This window comes from Euprymna scolopes, chromosome 21, assembly GCF_053919585.1.
Source record: "Euprymna scolopes isolate OS-2025 chromosome 21, ASM5391958v1, whole genome shotgun sequence".
Lineage (NCBI taxonomy): Eukaryota > Metazoa > Mollusca > Cephalopoda > Sepiida > Sepiolidae > Euprymna > Euprymna scolopes.
This window is the reverse complement of record NC_136502.1, coordinates 115,134,847-115,157,120: the sequence shown is the minus strand read 5'-3', so window position 1 is coordinate 115,157,120 and position 22,274 is coordinate 115,134,847. Positions and strand designations below refer to the sequence as shown.

At 33.3% G+C, this 22,274-nt stretch overlaps 1 protein-coding gene across 1 annotated transcript in view; it reads left to right on the top strand.

Annotated features, from left to right (window-relative positions):
* LOC145242665 (protocadherin gamma-A4-like) overlaps positions 1-22,274 on the top strand; it is a 423,021-nt gene that overhangs the window by 102,679 nt on the left and 298,068 nt on the right. The window contains exon 2 of the mRNA XM_080105795.1: positions 21,718-21,794. The gene's annotated coding sequence lies outside the window, so the exon portion shown is untranslated. The remainder of the gene's footprint in view (positions 1-21,717; positions 21,795-22,274) is intronic.

The following is a 22,274-nucleotide window of genomic DNA, read 5'->3' as shown; positions in this document are numbered from 1 at the left end:
AAATATTTTACCACTTCCATTGATCTTAACCGATTTTGGCCGTGACTTCTCAGCAGAAAAAGTATAGAAATCTAAGATTATCGAGGAATTTGAGAAATAATAAGCCTATAACACACCTCAGATATTGTTCTGCCGTTTGTGCATATTATATTTGCATAAAATATCTTGATTTTTAATCCTATTAACGTCAAAATTAGACGGGAAAAATGAGTTCATTTTATTTATATAGAGAAGAAGATAGAGATATATATGTATAAGAGAAAGAAAATTAAATCTGTAAGTTGAACTTTACAATCAAAATTTATTGTTCGACTGTTCGTATTGAGCTTTTTTTTAATTCGGTTGGGATTAAATTTTCTATATATAAATACTGTTATTTATATTAGTTTAAGTTTAGCATTGCGTATATCAGGTAAACACTAACTCCCTTTGTTTTCATTATATATATATATATATATATATATATATATGAACAAATGATTAATAAAACATGTTAAAAGACATCTTGAAAAAGAGTTAAAAACATATTTAATTTTAAAAAAAGGAAACACAAGATAAGTGGATAGTCCTTAATCCGCGAAGTTTCGAAGAAATACTCTCCTTCCCATCAGAGGGCAGGAATTAGCAAAATACAGGATCGGATTTTGCATATAAAAGTATTTAATGAAACTACAAGTAAGTCACAGATCTTACTTGGTTAAAAAAAAAGGGTGAGGTAAGGGGAACAGGAGGCAAAAGAAAAATGATAAAAAGATTTCACATGAATGGACAGTTCGGTGAAGGGTAAAAATCCCAAAATGGTAAAATCCAAAACGGTCGAATTTAAAATTTCAATCCAATGGGTAAATTCCAAATAGTCCAAAATAATCCAAAAGGCAGAATTCCTTGGAAAAAAGTGCAAATGGAATGAATTCCAAATCATTAAAAGAAAAGTACCGGAGAGAATATTTAAAAACACGTCTGTCAAGGCTGGATGAATCAAAAAAATTAAGGTTAAAAAACAAAAAAACAAAAAAAAACACCCGAAAAGCGGTGAAGAATTAAATTTGAAAAGCAAAGTCCAACTGATCCAGACAAGAAGCGCGAATATATATATATATATATATATATATATATATATATATATATATATAATGCCCAACTTTTCGGTATAGGAACATACCTTTATCCAGGGTAGAAGACCGCCTGTGTTAATATAGCATTAGTTATTTTTGTGTTTGGTACGATTTTAAAGGCCTCCTTCTAAATGATAAAATTTACAAAAACACAATATGACCACGTAACTTACCATGTTGCTTAGAATACATATTCCATAAGTTCATTAATTTATATATTATTGATGCTCGTGCATGCATATATCAATTGAGTTACAAATTTATTACAGATTTTTATTACATATTTTATTTAGAAATGTACAGCAATTCTTTTCTCTGTTAAAATTTTTGGTTATATTAAAATGGTTAGCTTTTAAAAATGTCTACTAAATTTTATTAAATAGTTCTGTCTGACTTTGCAACCGATCAAATTGATTGATCCTATTAATTTTTTGTTCGATTTTTGTCGATTTCTTCTTGTTTTTAATTTATATTTAAAAAAAACGGTTTATTATGCAAATACTGATTTATTTTCTCAATTTGCAAATGGTTTAAATCTTTGTTTTGGAAATTTCTCCAATTATTACTAAAATTAAAAGCTCTTCAGCAACTTAAAAAACTCTGCTTTAATCATACCACTAACCTTAAGTCTGCATGGCAACTATTCGCTTTTTTTCTATATTTGTTCATTTTTTTGTGCAGAAGAGAGGTATTACTACCTGAACATGGTTAGTTGTAGAGTTAAGACCAGGTATGTTATATATATATATATATATATATATATATATATATATATATATATATATATATATATGTATGTATGTATACATACATATATATATATATATTGAAAATAATTACGTATATAAATTAATACGTTTTGAAAGCTGAAAACAACGCATTTTTTTTAATATAAACAAATTTATTTGCTTATATCAGATATATTTTGATGTTTAACATCTTTGTCAATGAAGTGTCTGTTTTTTCTTTTTTTTTCTTGACCGCATGGTGGAATTCTGCGTGCGAGAGTGTTAGTAGTAGCTGATGGTCTTGGAAACGGCTCGATATTTAAAATAAAATAAAAACAGTCATCAGTGGCAGTGTTGCGCCAGTCGCGCAAAATTGAAATTAAGAGAGAAAAAGATTTGTTTCCTTTTCCTTACCTCCATTTGAAGGGTTGTGTTAGTTGACAATTGAAAATAATTACGTATATAAATGAATATGTTTGGAAAGCTGAAAATAACGCATTTTTTACAAACAAATAAATGTGTTTATATTTAAATAAAAAATGTGTTATTTTCAGCTTTCAAAACGTATTCATTTGTATACGTAATTATTTTCAATTTTCAACTAACGTAACGCTTCAAATGGAGGTAAGGAAAAGGAAAAAAATCTTTTTCGCTCTTAATTTCAATATATATATTTAAAACATACCTAGTCTTAACCTTACAACTAACCATGTTATATATAATCTAAATCTCACCTGTCTGCTTAAATGTATGTATGTATGTATGTATGTATGTATTTTGTATGTTTGTCTGAAACTTTCGACAGAGGCCATGGATTTTAACGAAATCTGTATCGTTTTGAAGCCCGACCCTTTGGACGACTAATACCAAAACAATTGGCTAAAAACATTAATTCCTTCACTCTTAATTTGGCACTTTTCTATAAGGAGGGGTTGCTTTTTTTCACCGATATTTTCGAAAGTCATCCCCCTTTTCAATTGACTAGCCTTAATTTAAACCTTCGCCACTTCTGCTTTGGCGATTGGCGCAACGACAAAGACGTCACATATATTTTTTTCACGTTCTTTTCCTCCTTTGCGGCACAGGTTCGAGCCTGCCTGCCTACTACCACTTTTTTTGTTTTTAGTTCAACACACACTTCCAAAAACCTGGGCAACGCCGAGAAGCCAGACTAGTATATATATATATATATATATATATATATATATATATATATATATATATATATATATATATATTAGTGACCTTCTCTGTTTGTCTGAGGAACAGTCTCTATGGTCTCTTTCAATTTTTGCTCGACAAAATTTAAGGGGATTTTAATATGTGGAATAAATTCGATTTTGTCTTTAATTGGTAAAAATAGCTGCTAAATGGTCAAAATCGAAAACACTTGAAACTTGGCAGGCATACGTCAACTTAAAGTACTATTCTATGCATGCGCAAATATACATTTATATTTTTAATAACCTTTTTTTTTTCAGATTTTGTATGCATGGGAATTTAGGTCAGACGGCAACAGATAAACCTGGAGAGCTATATGTTTGGGTTTCGATTCTAGCTGCTGGCATTCAAATCATGTTATTTTTTTAACTTTTTAAACCACTACTATATATTTGGTACAATATAATAATCAATAGAGAATTGGTTCTATAATAAAAAATACGAAATTTAAATAAATAAAAAAATATCATATTTATGAGTATTTTGTAACCGGGCAATACGTGGCGCCCTGCTCGTAATAAAATAAAACATTGTTTGTTAAAAATGGAATTGAAATATAGCGTAACCAATATAGAATATTGTGGAAGAAATTATCTTTTATACGACGCATAATTTTCATGGTGGAAATGTCCAGAAAAATCTGTAAACAAATTAATACGATGAATTAATTTATCCTGTTGACAGTTGTAAAGTCAGACCAAATTAATCAATAACGTTTGACAACCCATTTTCGGAAGCTAACCGCCTTAATATAACCACATTTTTTAACAAGTAACATAAAAGTAATTAAATTAAACATGAATGATAATTCTCGTTTTCTTTAAATTTAAATGGGCTGATATTTTTATTTGCTCAAGTTATTAATATCATTGGACTTAGAGAATACAGAATTAAATAATGTATGTAAACAAACAGATACTTAGAAAAAGATTTAATGCAAACATTGCTCATCTATGTATATATATATATATATATAAAATATGAAAATGTGTGTATGTGAGGACACTTCTCAACCTATATACTCAACGAATTTTTGATCTACAGACTTGAAATTTGGCATATAGGGTATACAGACACGTGGAAAATATTCTACTCGGTTTTCATCCGCGTAAAAAGAGCTGCTAAGAGGTCAAAATTGAAAAATTGGTACTTGGTGAGGGTCATCAGATTTTTATCTGTTTGTCAACTGTTTCACGACTGTGCATGCGCGGTCATGAAATACGACAACTTCCCTGTGTTAAGAATAAGTTTGTTTGAAAATACTTTTTAAAGATCTTGGCAAACTGGTCTAATGGCTATCGTACTTGAATCACTGTCTTTAGGTTTTGGTTTCGATATCAGTTCGAGTATTTTTTACTTCCAAGAAATGAACTGTTTAGAAAAAAACGTAATACTCGCAATGCGCATGTCTCATTTTTTTTCTTTTTCTTTTTTTTTGTTTTTACTTCATTTTTTTAACAGGAATTTAACGTTGCTTTTAATACCTACGGTATTTCTGTTTCTAATAAACAAGAAATCTGCAATAATTAAAATATAATATTTATGCGTTTTTTACGACCGGGGCAACGCCGGGTGGCCTGCTAGCATATAAATATTTCTCACCCAAATCAATTTCGAAATGAATAACGCACTGCAGACCTTTATTAAAATTAAGATTAAATATCTGTATATTAATAAAATATCCCCACTTCTGTTGCAAGTAGCAATGGCAACAAATTTCTTAAAAACATGATATGCTCATATTATTCACCGTATAGCCGAGAATATATATTCCACAATTCATAATGATCGGTTCATAAATGACTACTTGATAACTATATATTAGTATATCATCGCAGATTGAATATGTCTCCGTTTTTTTTTTATCCACTATACCCTTTTAAATATTAAATATTTTAATAATTTAATATTTAATGCTAGTATCATTGGAAATTCTCTTACGGTAGTACACAGTTTCTTAAAGCCGGGGATGGAGCATCCTGTGGAAAACAAACATTCACCCACTAACTCAGGTATTCCAACCAAGAGACCGTTTTAAGATTTTAACCGTGCCTTTAAATGCAATTGTTTGAATCTCTCTCGCACTTGGTTCATCGGGTATATTTGCCGTGTAGTTTTTGAAATTCTTTTTCATGAGTCCAATTGCTCTTATAATAACTGGAATGATGAAGATCTCCCTAAGATTCTAATTTCTTTTCATGTCATACATAAGACCTTGGTATTCCATTATCTTTTCCCTATCAGCTCTAAGTAACTCAGCATGATTGGGGACACTAACTTCTACTAAGGTTGCTTCTTTCCCCTTCTTTTCTCATATCACTATGTCAGGTCTTATGGCTCCATTTTCTAATTACGTAACTTTAGGAATTGGATAGTCATAGTGGATGGTGCATGACTTATTTCCAACTGTTCTTTCTGGTAAATGTTTCCATGATTTTCTGCTGTATTCGATATTCAACGTTAGATGTTCACAGAGTAGCTATTACTGTGTCTTCAAGATCAACAAAGGTTATTACAATGTTCTTAATGGTGATTTTTGAAGCATTTTCAATAGTGTTATTAATGGTGGAAAAGACTGCTGTTCCCCTTCTTTTTAATAGCCTTCAGGTTATTTCCATTCTAAGGATAAAAATGATCTTTTGGCTCATCTTTTTTTGTTGACAATTCTTTCCTTGATGATTCTGCTGCTATTCTTCCGAATTTTCCTTTGAAAATTTATCACTCTCTTGGTTCTATAAATATCACACCAAACATGGTTGCCAGGGATCTTTCTTAGGCTTTCTAGTCTTAGGCTTCCGGCCCTAATTCAATTACAGCTGTTGTTCTCAAATGTTGTGCTCCTAAACTTTCTTCTATTCTCTCGAAATTATTCAATTCCAGTTCTGTTTTCCTTCTCGTTAAAAAGAGTCCTCTGTTGTCCCCATCTTTAAAAATGCTGGCGATTTGTCTGACTCAAGTATCGTTCTGTTAATCTCCTCTGCATTATTTGTAAAATTTTTGAAAGCTTAGTTAACAGTAAACTTGATTTTCTGGAAAATTAGTTAACAGAAAACTTATTGATTTTCTGGAAAATTTGTTAACAGTAAACTTGTTGATTTTCTGGAAAATTTGTTAACAGTAAACTTGATTGTCTGGAAAATTTCTTAACAGTAAACTTGATTGTCTGAAAAATTTATTAACAGTAAACTTGTTGATTTTCTGGAAAATTTGTTAATAGTAAACTTTTTGATTTTCTGGAAAATTTGTTAATAGTAAACTTGTTGATTTTCTGGAAAATTTGTTAACAGTAAACTTGTTGATTTTCTGGAAAATCTGTTAACAGTAAACTTGTTGATTTTCTGGAAAATTATTTAACAGTAAACTTGTTGATTTTCTGGAAAATTTGTTAACAGTAAACTTGATTGTCTGGAAAATTTGTTAACAGTAAACTTGATTGTCTGGAAAATTTGTTAACAGTAAACTTGTTGATTTTCTGGAAAATTTGTTAACAGTAAACTTGATTTTCTGGAAAATTTGTGCCTCTTAAGTGATCTTCAGTTTAGCTTCCACGGTTTATTATTCAGAAAGTTTACATCTAAGCTGATAATACCACTCTCCATTCTGATGTTGATTCTTGCCCATCCCCTTGACGTCAGTTGAAATATGCAGCCAATTTTGATGACTTGTTTTGTTTAATCTGTATATATATGTATATATATATATATATTAAATTAAAAGATGAGGAATAAAAGTTACATAGAACTTTATTGTATCGTCAGTCCAATAAGGAAGGGAGAGAAGAAAAAAGGCAAAATATAGGCCATATATACATATGATTTTTATTCGCGATTACTAAATTCGGTATTGATTTATCTCCCCTTGCGAGTTAGGAAGAGGAGTCTCCCTTAGAACTGAAAAGTTGTCCTTTAGTTTTGAACGCTTGCAAATACATATATATATATATATATATATATATATATATATATATATATATATATATATATATATATATATATATATATATACCGGATTGACAGTTCCTGGCTGCTGTTCCCGACTGGTAGTACAGGAGCCCTAACTCTTTGGTAGCGCTTAGAGCAGCTGCTCCATCAACAGTTGAATAATATTGGGTTGTTTGTAGTGCCATGACGTGCATGGAAAGGGACCCTGCACTCATCCCCGGTGGGCTTTCCTGAGGCCACAATCCTAATTGGAGAAAGGTCAGCTGATGGTCTACTTGTGATGCATGTCTGATGCTCTGCATAACCTCTTGTTTAGCTCCCCCTTACCTAAACCGAAACTCTTTAAAAAAAAATATGACGACAGTACAATCTAAAAATATGCTTAAACCAGGCTTAGGGACAAACAAATCCAACTTGCCTCCTCCCTTGAGGCTCGCATTCACAAATATCCATGGGCTTAGAACTAATTTAGCTGATGTTGAAGCATTTCTCTTAACAAATACCCCGGATATCTTAGCACTAAGTGAGACTAACCTACACTCCTCCATCCCCTCTAACCACTTTAACATGCCTGGATATCTCCCACTCTGCCGTAAGGACTCTGACAGACACATGCACGGACTTGGAGTTTACATTCGTAATACCCTCCCCCTGACTAGAGAAACAAACCTAGAAACAGATGATCAAGCCTTTATGTGCTTTAGACTAAACATGCAACACAATATTAGCTACTATTATTTTCTCTACCGCTCTCCCTCGACTCAGGACTGCACCATAATAAACAAAGTCTCTGACAGCATAGACACGGCACTGTCCCTCGACACTAGTGCACAAATACATGTATTTGGTGACTTTAATGTCCACCACAAAAACTGGCTTGGATTCTCTATTTACACAGATGCAGCGGGCAGCACAACTCATAGCTTCACTATATCTCACTCCCTATCACAAATTGTTACATTTCCAACCCGTTTCCCTGACCAGGAAGAACAACGCGCATCACTTCTAGATCTGTTTTTGACCACAGTTCCCGATGACTGCATAACAAAAGCCCACAGCCCACTCGGGAACGCTGATCATGCAGTGATAATGGTTGAAATCGCCCTAAACTCTAGAGCCAAAACTGAAGAGCCAGTGCTCAAAACAACGAGATATTATAAAAAGGCTGACTGGGAAGCCATCAGGGAACTAATCAGAGATGCCCCATGGAGAAATATTTTTTCTCTTCCTGCTGAACAGTGTGCAAACGAGACCACTGACTGGTTCAAAACTGCAATCAAAGCGCATGTTCCCATGCGGAAATTTTATAGTAAGCCCCACTCTCCCCAATGGTTTATGTCGACTTGCGCAACTGCCATTGCTCAAAAGCAGCATGCATACCGTAGGTTTAACTGACGTAAGTCCAGTTCAAACAGACTGAAGTATATAGAAGCTAGAAATAATGTTAAGAAAGAAATAGCAACAGCTAAGAGAGAATTTACGGAAACCACTAAAAAGCGCATCGAAGCACAAAAACTAGGAACTCGAGACTTCTGGAAAATCTACAACAGTGTAGTAAATAATGGGCAATCAACAATTCCTCCACTAACCAACAATCACGTGGTTGTCTCCTCAGCAACCGACAAGGCTAACATGCTTGCCAGTCGGTTTGCCTCAAACTCCACACTGGACCCTTCTAACCACCCCCTACCTGACTTTCCTATGCGGACAGACGCCACGCTAGACGATCTGAAAACCACCCCTGCTCAGGTGCATGCTATCATAAAAAACCTTGACACTTCAAAAGCATGTGGACCCGATGTTATCCCAGCTGTGCTATTAAAAAAGTGCTTAGCCGAAGTAGCTCCAGTTCTCTCCAAACTCTACAACAAATGCCTTAATGAAGCTTGCTTTCCAGGCTGTTGGAAAACTGCTTCTGTTGTACCAGTATTCAAGAATTCTGGCGAAGGGACTGACCCATCAAATTATCGCCCCATTAGCCTCCTCCCACTTTTTGCCAAAATATTTGAGACCTTAATTAACCATGCTCTAGTCCAGCACCTTACAGATGCTAAACTTCTGACTGAAAAACAATATGGATTTAGACAAGCCCGTTCCATAGCAGACATCCTAACTGTGATCTCTGAACATATATACCATTCACTGGACAAAGCAGGGGAGGGCAGAGCGGTAGCTCTAGATATATCTAAGGCTTTTGACAGGGTATGGCATGAGGGTCTCCTCAGGAAAATTAGATCATACGGTATCACTGGTAGAATATACTTAACATAATTAAATCCTTCTTAGATCAGAGAAAAATCCGAGTTGTCCTCGACGGTCGTACATCTAAACAATATGATATAAATGCGGGGGTGCCCCAGGGTTCTATCCTTGGACCTCTATTGTTCCTGATATTCATAAATGACCTCCCTGACAAAATTGCCTCTGAGATGGGTATATATGCTGATGACACTACACTCTATGGCAGGCATGACAAGAAGACGAATGAACACATTTCTAAAGAAATGGCAGAAACACTAGAGGAAGACCTCCAATCTGTGGTGGAATGGGGACAAAAGTGGTTGGTCGCGTTCAATGCTGCCAAGACTAAACTAGTTTCCTTCAATAATTACAAGAAACCCTCTCTACCAGCTATAGCAATGGCCAACGACTCTTTATTTGAGAGTACATCTTTCAAACTGCTTGGCCTAACGTTCACAGGAAACATGAGTTGGAAAAATTACATTGAAGGCATTGCCAGGGCCTTTGCAAGAAAGTTGGGCTCTCTCTACCGTGCTAAAAAACTACTAACACCCGAAAGTATCCTGTACCTCTATAAGGCCACCATTCGCCCATGTATGGAGTATTGCTGTCACATCTGGGCTGGTGCATCTGCTACTAGTCTCTCGCTCCTTGACAAGGTTCAAAAGAGAGTCGCAAACCTGATAGGCCCTGAACTGGCATCTAAGCTTCAGCCTCTGTCCCATCGACGAAATGCTGCATCCCTCGGCCTGTTCTACAAGTATTTTAGTGGTGAATGCTCTGATGAACTGCAATCACTTGTGCCCTCACGACGTGAGCACCCTTGACAAACCCGACAGGCAGCTAAATCCCACCCCACACACTGTAGAGATCCCTAGATGTAAAAGATCTTTTTACTCCAATAGTTTCTTCCCCAGAACCGCTAGACTCTGGAATTCCATTCCAGGTCCCTGCTTCCCCAACAGTACTGACGTGCAAAAGTTCAAGTGTAACGTGAACCAACATCTTGCTGCCCAAATCCATACATAGTACCCCAGTAGTTGTTGCCCCTGATAGTAGCCCCCTACACCAAAGTGGCAATTTGCCTTGTTTGGGGTGAAAATGTAATAAATATATATATATATATATATATATATATATATATATATATATATACACACACACAGATACATAAATATAAGCATAAATACACACACACACATATATCCATTGTTTTTATTGTATTTATTTACCTGGATTACTAATATATAAAACATTTATCCACAAACAAGTGTTTCGCCTTATCCATAACTCATCAGCGTGGCTTACTATATCGAGGCTCTAACTCAGTATGACAGAGTCTAAGATCAGGTTCGTATGCTATTATGCTACGAAACACCAATTGCTATTTTTATCACTTTTAAAGATAGTAGTTATTTCTTTTAGCTATACTTAAATTTAGTTATATATATATATATGCATGTACATACATCAAATGCAACTATGAATCCTTATAAGATGTTTGTTCGTCTGTCAAACACAAGTTCGAAATAATATTTTTATTGCTAATCGTTCAAACTGAATGGACGGATCTTAGAAATATCAATTCAAGTTTACTTTACATTTCACCTTTTGGCCTAATTAGCACGCCGAGACTTTTCTAATAATGTCCACATCTTGTTGTCTCGCTTCGGCACACAGCCAACATGACCCTGACACCGCTTTCTAGAAAACCGATTTCTCAGCAAAATACTTCTTGCAGCTTCAGGTGTTCTGCTTTAGTTTAGTGCCAAATTTTCATTTAAAAATCACACTCAGTAATTTGAGTAACTGCACCCATTTATACAACTGAGAATTCAAAACCTGAATACACAAAGCAAAAGAAGTACAATTTCCAGTATATATATATATATATATATATATATATATATATATATATATATATATATATATATCCTAGCATTTCAGCCCGGCGTTGCCCGGGTGTTTGGATGTGTATGTTGAGCAAAAAAAAAAAAAAGAAAGTGGTATTAGGAAGGCAGGCTCGAAGCCATACCGCGAAGTAGGAAAAGAACGGGGGAAAACACCTGACGTCTTTGCGGTTACGACCACCGCCAAACCTGAAGTGATTTATGTTTAAATTAACGCTAGACCATCTAAAGGAGAGGATGACTTTCAAAACTATCGGCAAAAAAAGCGACTCCCTCATAGAAAAGTGCCTAGTTGAAGGTGAAGATATTAATGTTATTAGCCAATTTTTCGATATTTGTCGTTTGAAAGGTCGAACTTTAAAACGATACTGATCTTGGTAAAACATGTCGCTTCTGTCGAAAGTTTTAGGCAGACATGCAAACATACATAGATACATACATACATACATACATACATTTATATGTTGATAACTAAAAATTTTCGATCCAAACCGATTAAAAAGCTTGCCCAATCTCTGAATACCCTTTATGTAAAATTTAAAATGCTTAAACCAGAAATTGTCTGAGTAATTTGGTAGAGACCGCAGAGGTTAATTTTTAAAAACTTTGATCCCTATTATGACCCCTTAACAGTTATTGTTTTGGGCTCAAATCCAGTTATTAAATTAGATCCATCTCCAAGGAACCTATATCTAAAATTTCAAGTGGTTAGACCCCAAATTGTCGGAGGAGTTTAGTAGAGTTCTCAAAGGTCAAATCGTTGAACTTTAACCCCTTAACAGACAAATTTCTGGCCGAAAACCGATCACATCGATTTTCCCAAATCTCAGTACTCTGTATATCAAATTTCGAGTCTGTAGACTTAAAATTGACAAAATTATTGCGTAGGTAAATGTACACAGACAGACAGACACACAGACACTTTGACTTTTATAGATATATAGATATATAGACTAATAGATTAAACAAAAATATATATGTATACATAAATATATATGGAAACAATTTTGTGTTTACTATAAACTTTTTACGCAAATATTATGCAAGTATAAATCATGTAGAATATCTGCATAAATATAATTACACGTAATAGTTAACTAAAGATGATTATCCCATTAGAAAACCGAAGCAACTAATAGGGAATTAAAATGAATGTTTAAAAGAATATGCAAATTAGCTAGATCTTTTGCTAGTGAATGCAATTCCACGACCCATATATAAGAAAATTGTATTTTCTTTTTAAATAAATAGAAAAAAGGATTTAATTGTATTTTTTTTTAAATAAATAGAAAAAAGGATTTAATTGTATTTTTCTTTTTAAATAAATAGAAAAAAGGATTTTTAATATGAATATCAATACACACAAAAGAAAAACGAATTTATAGGAGTATATATATATATATATATATATATATATATATATATATATATATATATATATTCACAAAATCAAGACAATAAAATAAAAAATGAGAGCATCATATTGTGTATTTTTATATTCGTTACAATTGTTTCATGACCATTCAGACAATTTCAAATTTTATGTCATTCAAAAATATTCAAAAATAGCGTCTCTTCAGACGGTGAATTACACTATTTATACATATCTATCTATATATCTACAAAAGTGAAATTGTTTGTGTGTGTGTACATTTCCCTAACAAACTACTGTCAATTTTCAGTCTACAGACTCCAGATTTGACATAAGTCGTACCAGATTTGAGAAAATCTTTTTAATTGGTTTTGCGGCCAGACATTTGTCTGTCAAGGGGTCAAAATTCAACAAATCGATCTTTGAAAACTCTACCAAACTCCTCCGCCAATTTTGGGTCGAAACACTTGAAATTTTAGATGTAGGTTTTTTGGACATGGATCAAACTTTTTAATTTGATTTGAGCCTAAAGCAATAACTGTTAAGGGGTCAAAATTGAGGTCAAATCTTTTTAAAAAATTGACCTCTGCAATCTCTACGAAATTACTCAGCCAATTTTTGTTTAAATATTTGAAATGTTACATAAAGTGTATTCAGGCATAGAGCAAGCTTTTTAATCGGTTTTTGGCCGACAATTTGACTGCGAAAGGGTCGCAGTATAAAAGATTTCCCCTTGGCGGTCTCTAACAAACTATTCAGTCAATTTTTGGTCTAAACATTTGAAATTTTACATAAAGTGTATTCAGACATGAAGCAAGCTTTTTAATCAGATTTGGGGCGAAAATTTGGCTGCCATGGGGTCAAGGTTGAAAGAGTTGAACTTTGCAAACCAAACTCCTCTGCCAATTTTGGGTCTAAAGACTTGAAATGTTAGATGTAGGTTACCTGGACATGAGACAAACTTTTTAATATATATATATATTCAGATGTGTTCAAAAGTCAAAACTAATGAAGAAAACGAGGTTGTTAAATAGTGCTCAATAAAAAGAGCTGAATATTTCTTTAATTAAGGGTAAACAGTTACATATGGTCAAGTAAATAATTCCTGTTGCTGGTAGTTGGAATATTCTTAAGGGATGTTTGGAAATTAATTCTTTCCATGTTTACCAGTAAACGAACCAAACGTTTAAAAGTGCTCCATAGCGGGGGAGCTTTGTTTGAGATGTGTTCAAAAGTCAAAACTAATGAAGACAACAAGGTTGTTAAATAGTGCTCAATAAAAAGAGCGGAATATTTCTTTCATTAGGAATTATTTACTTGACCATATGTAACTGTTTACCCCTAATAAAAGAAAAAAAAAAGATATATATATATATATATATATATATATATATATATATATATATATATATATATATATATATTCAGATAAAGTTATGAACAGTACATAGGGATGAGAAAATCCGGGCTGAACTCATTTCTAATTCCTATTTGAAAGATCAAGCAGTTGAACCTACTTCAAACCTACTCTTCCAAAAAAACTTAGCTGTTGCCAAATATTATATTAGTCTGGGTTTAATAAATAATGCTTTTTTTTTGTTTTTTTTTTACATGGGGGTCACCACTTATCAAGGCCCGAAGGCCACTCAGGGATAAGGGTTATTGCGTGTACAGTAATCAATGAGATAGTATTGTAGTAATCATTAGTATTGGGAGTTTTGATAGAGTGTCTTACTTAAGGGGGGGGGGTTGTCAGGAGTTTGTTTATGTTGGACTTGAAGACGTCCAAGTTGTAGTCAGGTGGGAAACAGGCAAGCGGCAGAGAGTTCCACTGGCGTGCAGTTCTAAGAAAGAAGTTTTGTTCATGGAATCTACGTTTGGATTTAGGCACAGATATAGAGTGGAGAAAATTGTGACAGTAGTTTCAGCCAGACGGGTGTTTCTCGTGAAAGATTGGCGAGGAGGGACTAGAGATTGGAGCTCAGACGAGCACGTGCCATGGAAGTAACGATAAAACAAAGACAGGCTCGCAACGTCTCTTCTCTGGGAGAGAGGTTGCAGGGAAGAGAAAAGAGCATCCCCCACTATACCACAAAGTCTATTTTGTACTCTGTCAAGGCAGGATAGGCTGTTTTTAGCAGCTCCTGCCCAGATGTGGCAGCAGTACTCCATCCTTGGACGTACTTGGCTTTTATAGAGATAGAGAATTGCATCAGTAGTGAGATATCTTCTGGAGCAGTAGAAGGATCTCACCATTTTCCAAGCGTCCCTGGCAACAGATTTGATGTACGTGTTCCATTTTAGATCAGGAGTAAAGGTCAAGTTTTTTCCTTTACACATCTAATTTTGCACATTAACTGATACTTCTGCAATTTAAATTCCGTATTTTTCCTGAGCCTCGCTCGGCAACGTCGCCAGATTATACCGAGCGAACGGAAGTCAATAAAAGAAAGAACAAAAGAAAGAAAATAAAACAAACAACCTACCGTAATAAATTCATAAATTTTACTATATTTTTTTTTATTGTTATAAAAGTTTTGTTTCTTTGAATTGGTGAACAGATATTTTTTTGTTTTGTTTGTGTATGGAAAGTTATTTTGCTATTTTTACGACGGAAACCAGCGTCGTTTAACTCCTAAAAATGATAATCTCCTTTATTTGCTTAATTCGTTTAAACGACATTTAAAAATGTATTTTACGACCTAACTAAGTGTAGTATAAACACCTCAACCTCCCCATCTTAATAACGGTTTCCGAGGTTGAGGTGTTCATTCCGAAAGCCATTCTTAACATGGGGAGGTTGGTTGGGGGTGTTTATACTACGCTGGGTTAGGTCGTAAAAAATACCCTCTTTCCTTTATTTTTTTCTTCTTCCTATTTTTGGCCGTCTGCTCGTTCGCACGTCTTTTTTTATTCTCACTCGGTATAATTCTGCGGTTTTCGTCATTGGTCGGGCGTTGCTGAGCGAGACACACAGAAAAACTGAATTTAAACTGCAGAAGGATCCATTAACTAATTTATTAGGTGTTATACCGGCCTTCCCTGAACAGAGGAAATTACACCGATTAGCACTATAAATAGCGCTATTAATTCCAACACCGGTGAGAGAGATGCGACTGCACTTCAACTGCTAGCCGAGTGCCCAGCAGATATACACGCTTTCCTATCTTTGTACATTATTGTTAATACACTTGCTCCTTAACCGAACCTCGACTTGATTGTTCTCATTTTCACTGTTGTTCCATGACACAACAGATTGGCGACAAAGAATCGAAACGAGCGTCACTGCAGAGAATCACCAAAAGTAGTTGGAATAAAGATTCGTAAAATCTTTACGGCAGAACACCTTCGTCATTTCGACAGATATTTGGATACGCAAGGATTAACAGCGAATTAATTGCTACAATAGTAATTTGGCGACGGGAAAAACTTGCTACCAAAATCTACAGCGAAAAACGCGAATGTTGTCAATTACTTAACAATTGAACACACTTAACAAGTGTTTTAGAAAGGGAAAACGGGTTGTTTTTTTTCTTCATCAGAAGCCATTATTCCTGCGGTAAGAATTTTCTTCTGCAAAGTGAAATGTCCAAAACCAACTAGCAAATACCGTGTAAGCTTATCCTTATTTCGATAACGTCTGGGATTTGAAAAAAAAAACACGCTTGACTTTTTCAAGAGAAAAAGAGACAGACCCTGAAAAATAAATATTCGCGTACTTCATTTGTGCTTAGCAAACACGTAAAGAATCAAGTCATTTTTTGCAAAAGGCAAAGAGGGTAAAAAAAAACTAAAAGTTTCCCATACGAATTCGTCGAATATTTAAAACGACGGATTTTATTTTTGCTACGTGAAGATGCGTGCAAAAAATGTTAAACAAATGTTATTTCGCTAGATTGTTTCTAGTAAGACTAGAAATATAGCGTTCAACAAATTAAGTTACAAAAGGACTGCTAAACTGTTGTTCTTCAAACAAAAGAATTGGGAAAGAAAACTTGGTTGATTTTTTTTTTTTTACTAAGGAATATTTCTTTAATACAAGCGTAAATTGTAAACTGAATTCGTATGATGGATGCGAAATTCAAAGATTCACTGTTGGAATTGTTCCGATTCCAGGCAGAACAAAATCTTGCGTTGCAAAAGCAGCAAATTCAACAACAAATAGAAAGAGAAGAGAGATTTAAACAAGCATTTGAAGAAAAAAAATGCTTCAACAACAGAAACGCTTCGAGGAAATATTGATGAAAACAGAGGAGGAGCAAAGAAAAATTCTGGAGGCAACACAGTTAACTAAAGCGGACGATAATCACAACGTATTTTCTCAAACAGCTGTGTGGGCCACTATTGAAAATTTCAATTATAATCCAGAAGACGATGTCACTTTCGTCCAGTACTATAGACGATATGAGGATATTTTTATATCGGATTATGGTACCTGGTCAGACGCGAAAAAAGTTAGACTTTTGCTAAGGAAATTGGGAACAGCCGAGCATACAAAGTTCGTGAATTTTATTCTCCCCAAAAAGACCAGTGAGTTGAGCTTCCAAGAAACAGTTACGCTACTTACAGAACTGTTTTCTGCAAAAAACTCTCTTTTCCATAGGCAATATAAATGTATGAATGTTACTAGAAGAGAGGAAGACGACTACACTACTTATGCAAGTATAGTGAACAAGCATTGCGACGATTTTAAACTGGAGGAATTATCAGCAGATAGTTTTAAATGCTTAATAATTGTGCAAGGGCTGGTCTTAAATAAAGACGCTGAAATCAGGCGTCGTGTTTTAAATAAACTTGAAAACGAACCGAATTTAAAACTACAAAACTTAGTGGAAAACTGTGAACGGTTTATGACGTTGAAACAAGACAATCGTGACATAGAGGAAAGTAGAGTGTTGCATATTAAAAAGATCCATCAAAAGAAAAATTCGAATTCAAAAAAATAACCAGAGAAAGAAACAGGGAAAAGATCCACATGGACCATGTTGGAGGTGTGGAAATAATTGTCCCTACAAATTCAAACAATGTAACAACTGCCACCAGAAAGGGCATAAAGCATCGCATGATAGAAAAAATCTGGTAGAAAGACATCCATTAAATTTACGAAAATTGAACCTGAGGAACAAAATATCCGGAAATATGTACAGGTCAAAATGTTTAAAAAGAAAGTAAGGCTACAGCTTGATAGTGAGTCTGACATTTCCATTATTAATGTACAGACATGGAAGAGGCTTAGGAGACCCACTATGATTAAAACACATAAAACGGCGAGAAGCGTCAGTGACGAAAACATTATCTTTGAAGGAGAATTATTGAGGAATATTTTTCCAGAACAGGGCCGAAAAAGCAAGACTTTTTGTCATGCGAAAACTAAACAACCTCTTTGGAACTGATCTGTTCGAAATGTTTAGACTATGCGATCTGCCTTTAAGCTCATTTTGCCAAAAGGTTGAGGATTCGAATGTGGAGACAGAAAAACTTAAGAGGGAGTTAAGAGAATTTCCCAGACGTATTTTCAGGCGGTTTGGGAAGGTGTACAAAAGCGGTAGAAAAATTTGGCATAAAAGTAAATGAACAACTAGTGTTCAGAAAGAAAAGAAATGTTCCATACGCCGCTATAGAACAGATAGACGGTGAATTAGAAAGACTCGAAAACATGGGTGTCATCGGAAAAATTGATCACAGTGAGTGGGCTGCACTAACGGTTTACATCAAAAAGAAGAATAAGGAGATTCGGGTTTGCGCCGACTTCGCGACAGGCTTAAACAGGGCATTACAAGATCGCAATCTGAAGAGATATTTGCGAAACTGAGTAGAGGGAAATATTTTTCTAAAATCGACCTCAGTGACGCGTACTTACAAGTTCCAGTCGATGAGGTGTGTTCAAAGTTGCTAAGTATTAATACCCATAAGGGATTGTACAAGTTTAACAGACTTCCTTTTGGGGTCAAAGTCTCCCTGCGATTTTTCAGCAAATTATGGACATTATGTAAATGAGTCAATGCTGAAGTTTGTAATACATGATTGTTTATAAATGGCCAGCTATTGAATATGTTACTAAGAACTGCCATTGGTAGGTGGTTTTCATTCCTGATTTTGCGAGATGTGTGTTGTGGAACCTTACCATCCGATCTTATCATCGTTTGACCCACGTAGTCGGTACTGCAATTGCATTTAAATTGATGAATTATATTATTGTCATAGTATCTCGCTCTCTCTCTCTCTCTCTCTCTCTATATATATATATATATATATATATATTATTGTTATAGTATCTCGCTCTCTCTCTCTCTCTCTCTCTCTCTCTCTCTATATATATATATATATATATATATATATATATATATATATATATATATATATATATATATATATAGCACTTAAAGCTACAATGTTTATTCATCTTTTCTAAATATCTACCTAGAGATGCTTCAAGGTACTTTTCTGCTTTCCTGTTGCATAAAAATTTAACATGGATGCAGTCATTTTTTAAATCCTTTTTAAGAACATTCCATTCTTTTCTTTAATAAGTTATTTTATGACCATTAATGTTTGACTATCTCCCGAGTAATAAATTGATAAATTATATTTTCGTCTTTTGAGTGAGGAGAAAGTGATGAATATAAGAATTAAAGAAGTAAATTTTTTTTTGTTTTTAATTTCCTTTTCTTTAATTTAGCCGAGTACAAACTATTTGAATGCCGGTCAGAATTTTATGTATGAACAAACTTTTCAAAGAAAATGGTTTTATGCCAGTTTCCAAATCAAAGAATTGTTTTTTGTCTTTCAAAATTCTGAAAACAATCTTACTCCTGATTGCACAGTTTAATATCGTCTGTTCCTGCTGCTGAGGTTAGACATCTCTCGAAAGACAAAAAAGATTTGAAAACAAGTTTCTTTGAAAGCAAAGTTTTAAAGCTGATGCCCTTCCTAACGCTAACGATTTTATTCCTGATAGACACTAACACGTTCAGCAGTCAGTCAGCTTGAATGGCGGCCGACACTCACCAAGCCTATACTTTACAACAGGCATCTGTGTACATTTCATGAACATATATTCTATCAGTTATATTGAATAAGAGATACAAACAATTTAACAGAGAAGATGATTGCTTTACATAAAATGTTGGGTCATATTAAGTGTTGCAATATTTTGATATAATATTATCAGACTATTGTTTTTGTCTTTAGTGTTATTCCGGCTCCATAGATACTTTCGTATTCTTTGAGTTAGTCTCTGTTTTCTAGTTATGATTTCGTATCTGTGAACAAAATGGCTGACAAATTGCATACTCTTAAAATTTCCGCTATGGAAGGGAGATAATCCCTCGTCGACCTTTATTGGAGTTGCCTCACCTTTTTCAACCAAATTTTTCACCCATACGAAACGACAGTCATAAAACAGAGACTAACTCGAAGAATACGAAAATATCTATGGAGCTAGTAGCTTTTCTCTTTTCTTTTCCAAACAACAACCAACATGCCTGAGGATGGCCGAAAGACAATCCGACCGAAATGTTACACAAATAACACTTAAGATTAGAACAATAGTCCGATCAATACAGGTAAAATTAGCCCTCATCTAAAAAAAAAAAAACAGAACTTGTTTTTACTTCTTTTTATTTAATTTAAATCCTTTTGTTTTGCAGACATTAATTAAAAATTAAACCTTTATCCATTATGGCGTAATTTATTAAACTGGCGGCCAGAATTTTGGGTTTAAACAAACTGTTGAAATGAAACGTTAAAAAACGAACAAGTTTATTTCATTTTGTTATTTTGTTTTTAATATATTTAAAAACTAGCAAAACAATCGAGCATTGTCATGAATATAATAATGGAAATCTCATGACCTTTGCAACGCAGCCTATGATGTAACGTTACACACGGGACCCAACACGTTATACGCTCAGTACGTCGCTAAGAACATAGAACAAATAATAACTCGACTCCTTTCTTTTTGTAACAACATCTGTTTCCTCATTCTCCCGCCACACGTGACTTCTCGTTTCACCCACGTCTCTAACGTGATCGTCCTCTCTGACGTGCTCTCTCCTTTTTATAGTCTTCTTTTTTCTAACCAATGACGTCATTCCGCATGCCTTTGCATATATACGCATGCGCTCTGTTACAAGGACACACACACACACACACACACACACATATATATATATATATATATATATATATATATATATATATATATTCATTTTACTCTTTACATTGTATAATGTTCGATTACTAAGGAAGGGTCTACGGATATACTCATTATTGATTGGGTTAGAATGCTAATGATGTGACATTGTTCCAAGGAAAAACACCAATAAATCTATAGCCACACTTAACGTTTACCGGGAGTTAATTTTGCAATAATGTTCCGATAGTTTTTATGCTTATTAGCATTGCAATTATTATTATTGCTTTTAATTTATATAATTTTCCATAAATATCATAGCTTCATTCTTATTTGATTTATATGATTTTCAAATTATAAATAAAATATAGCTTCAATTGTGTTTGATTTATATAATTTTCAAATTATAAATAAAATATAGCTTCAATCGTATTTAATTTATATAATTTTCAAATTATAAATAAAATATAGCTTCAATTGTGTTTAATTTATATAATTTTCAAATTATAAATAAAATATAGCTTCAATCGTATTTAATTTATATAATTTTCAAATTATAAATAAAATATAGCTTCAATTGTGTTTAATTTATATAATTTTCAAATTATAAATAAAATATAGCTTCAATCGTATTTAATTTATATAATTTTCAAGTTATAAATATAAATAAAATATCATAACTTCAATCGTATTTAGTCTATATAATTTTCCAGTCATAAATACAATATCATAACTATAATCGTATTTAATTTATATAATTTTCCAATCATAAATACATATCATAACTGTAATCGTATTTAATTTATATTATTTTCCAGTTATAAATAAAATGTTATAACTTTAATCATATTTAATTTATATAATTTTCCAATTATAAATGAAATATCATGACTTCAATCGTATTTAGTCTATATAATTTTCAATCATAAATACAATATCATAACTATAATCGTATTTAATTTATATGATTTTCAAGTTATAAATAATATATAATTTATAAAATTTTCATGTTATAGATAAAATATCATAACTTCAATCATATTTTTATTTTGTAGATGTAAAACGTTACCATAATGCTGTACTCGTTTTGATCAAAATGAAATATACTCATCCAAGTACCCAAGAACTTAAGGTAATGTAGCTTCAGAATGTATTTGATTATGGGGACTTATCTCCAAACTTTTATATTGTTGCTATTTCATTTTTATGCAAAATGTTTTTATTAAATTATTTGTTTCGGTCTCGTTCTTATAACTTTATTTGCTGCTAAATCTTTTTGTAACTTTATTTACTGCTATGTCTTTTTGTAACTTTATTTATTGCTTTTTATAAATTTATTTGCTGTTGTATCTTTTTATAAGTGTATTTGCTTCTGTTTCGTTTTTATAAGTTACTTTATTGCTATTTCGTTTCATAAGCTTTAGCAGCAAAGAACATTATTAAAAGATATATCAGCAAAGTTTTACTGTCATTTCGTCTTTATAAGTTATAACAGCATAGACACTTCGGTTTTGTAAGTTTCTTTACTGCTATTTCGTTTTCAGAGTTTTCTTTATTGTTATTTCGTTTTTATAAGTTATAGTAACTAAGAAAATTATAAAAAATGTAATAC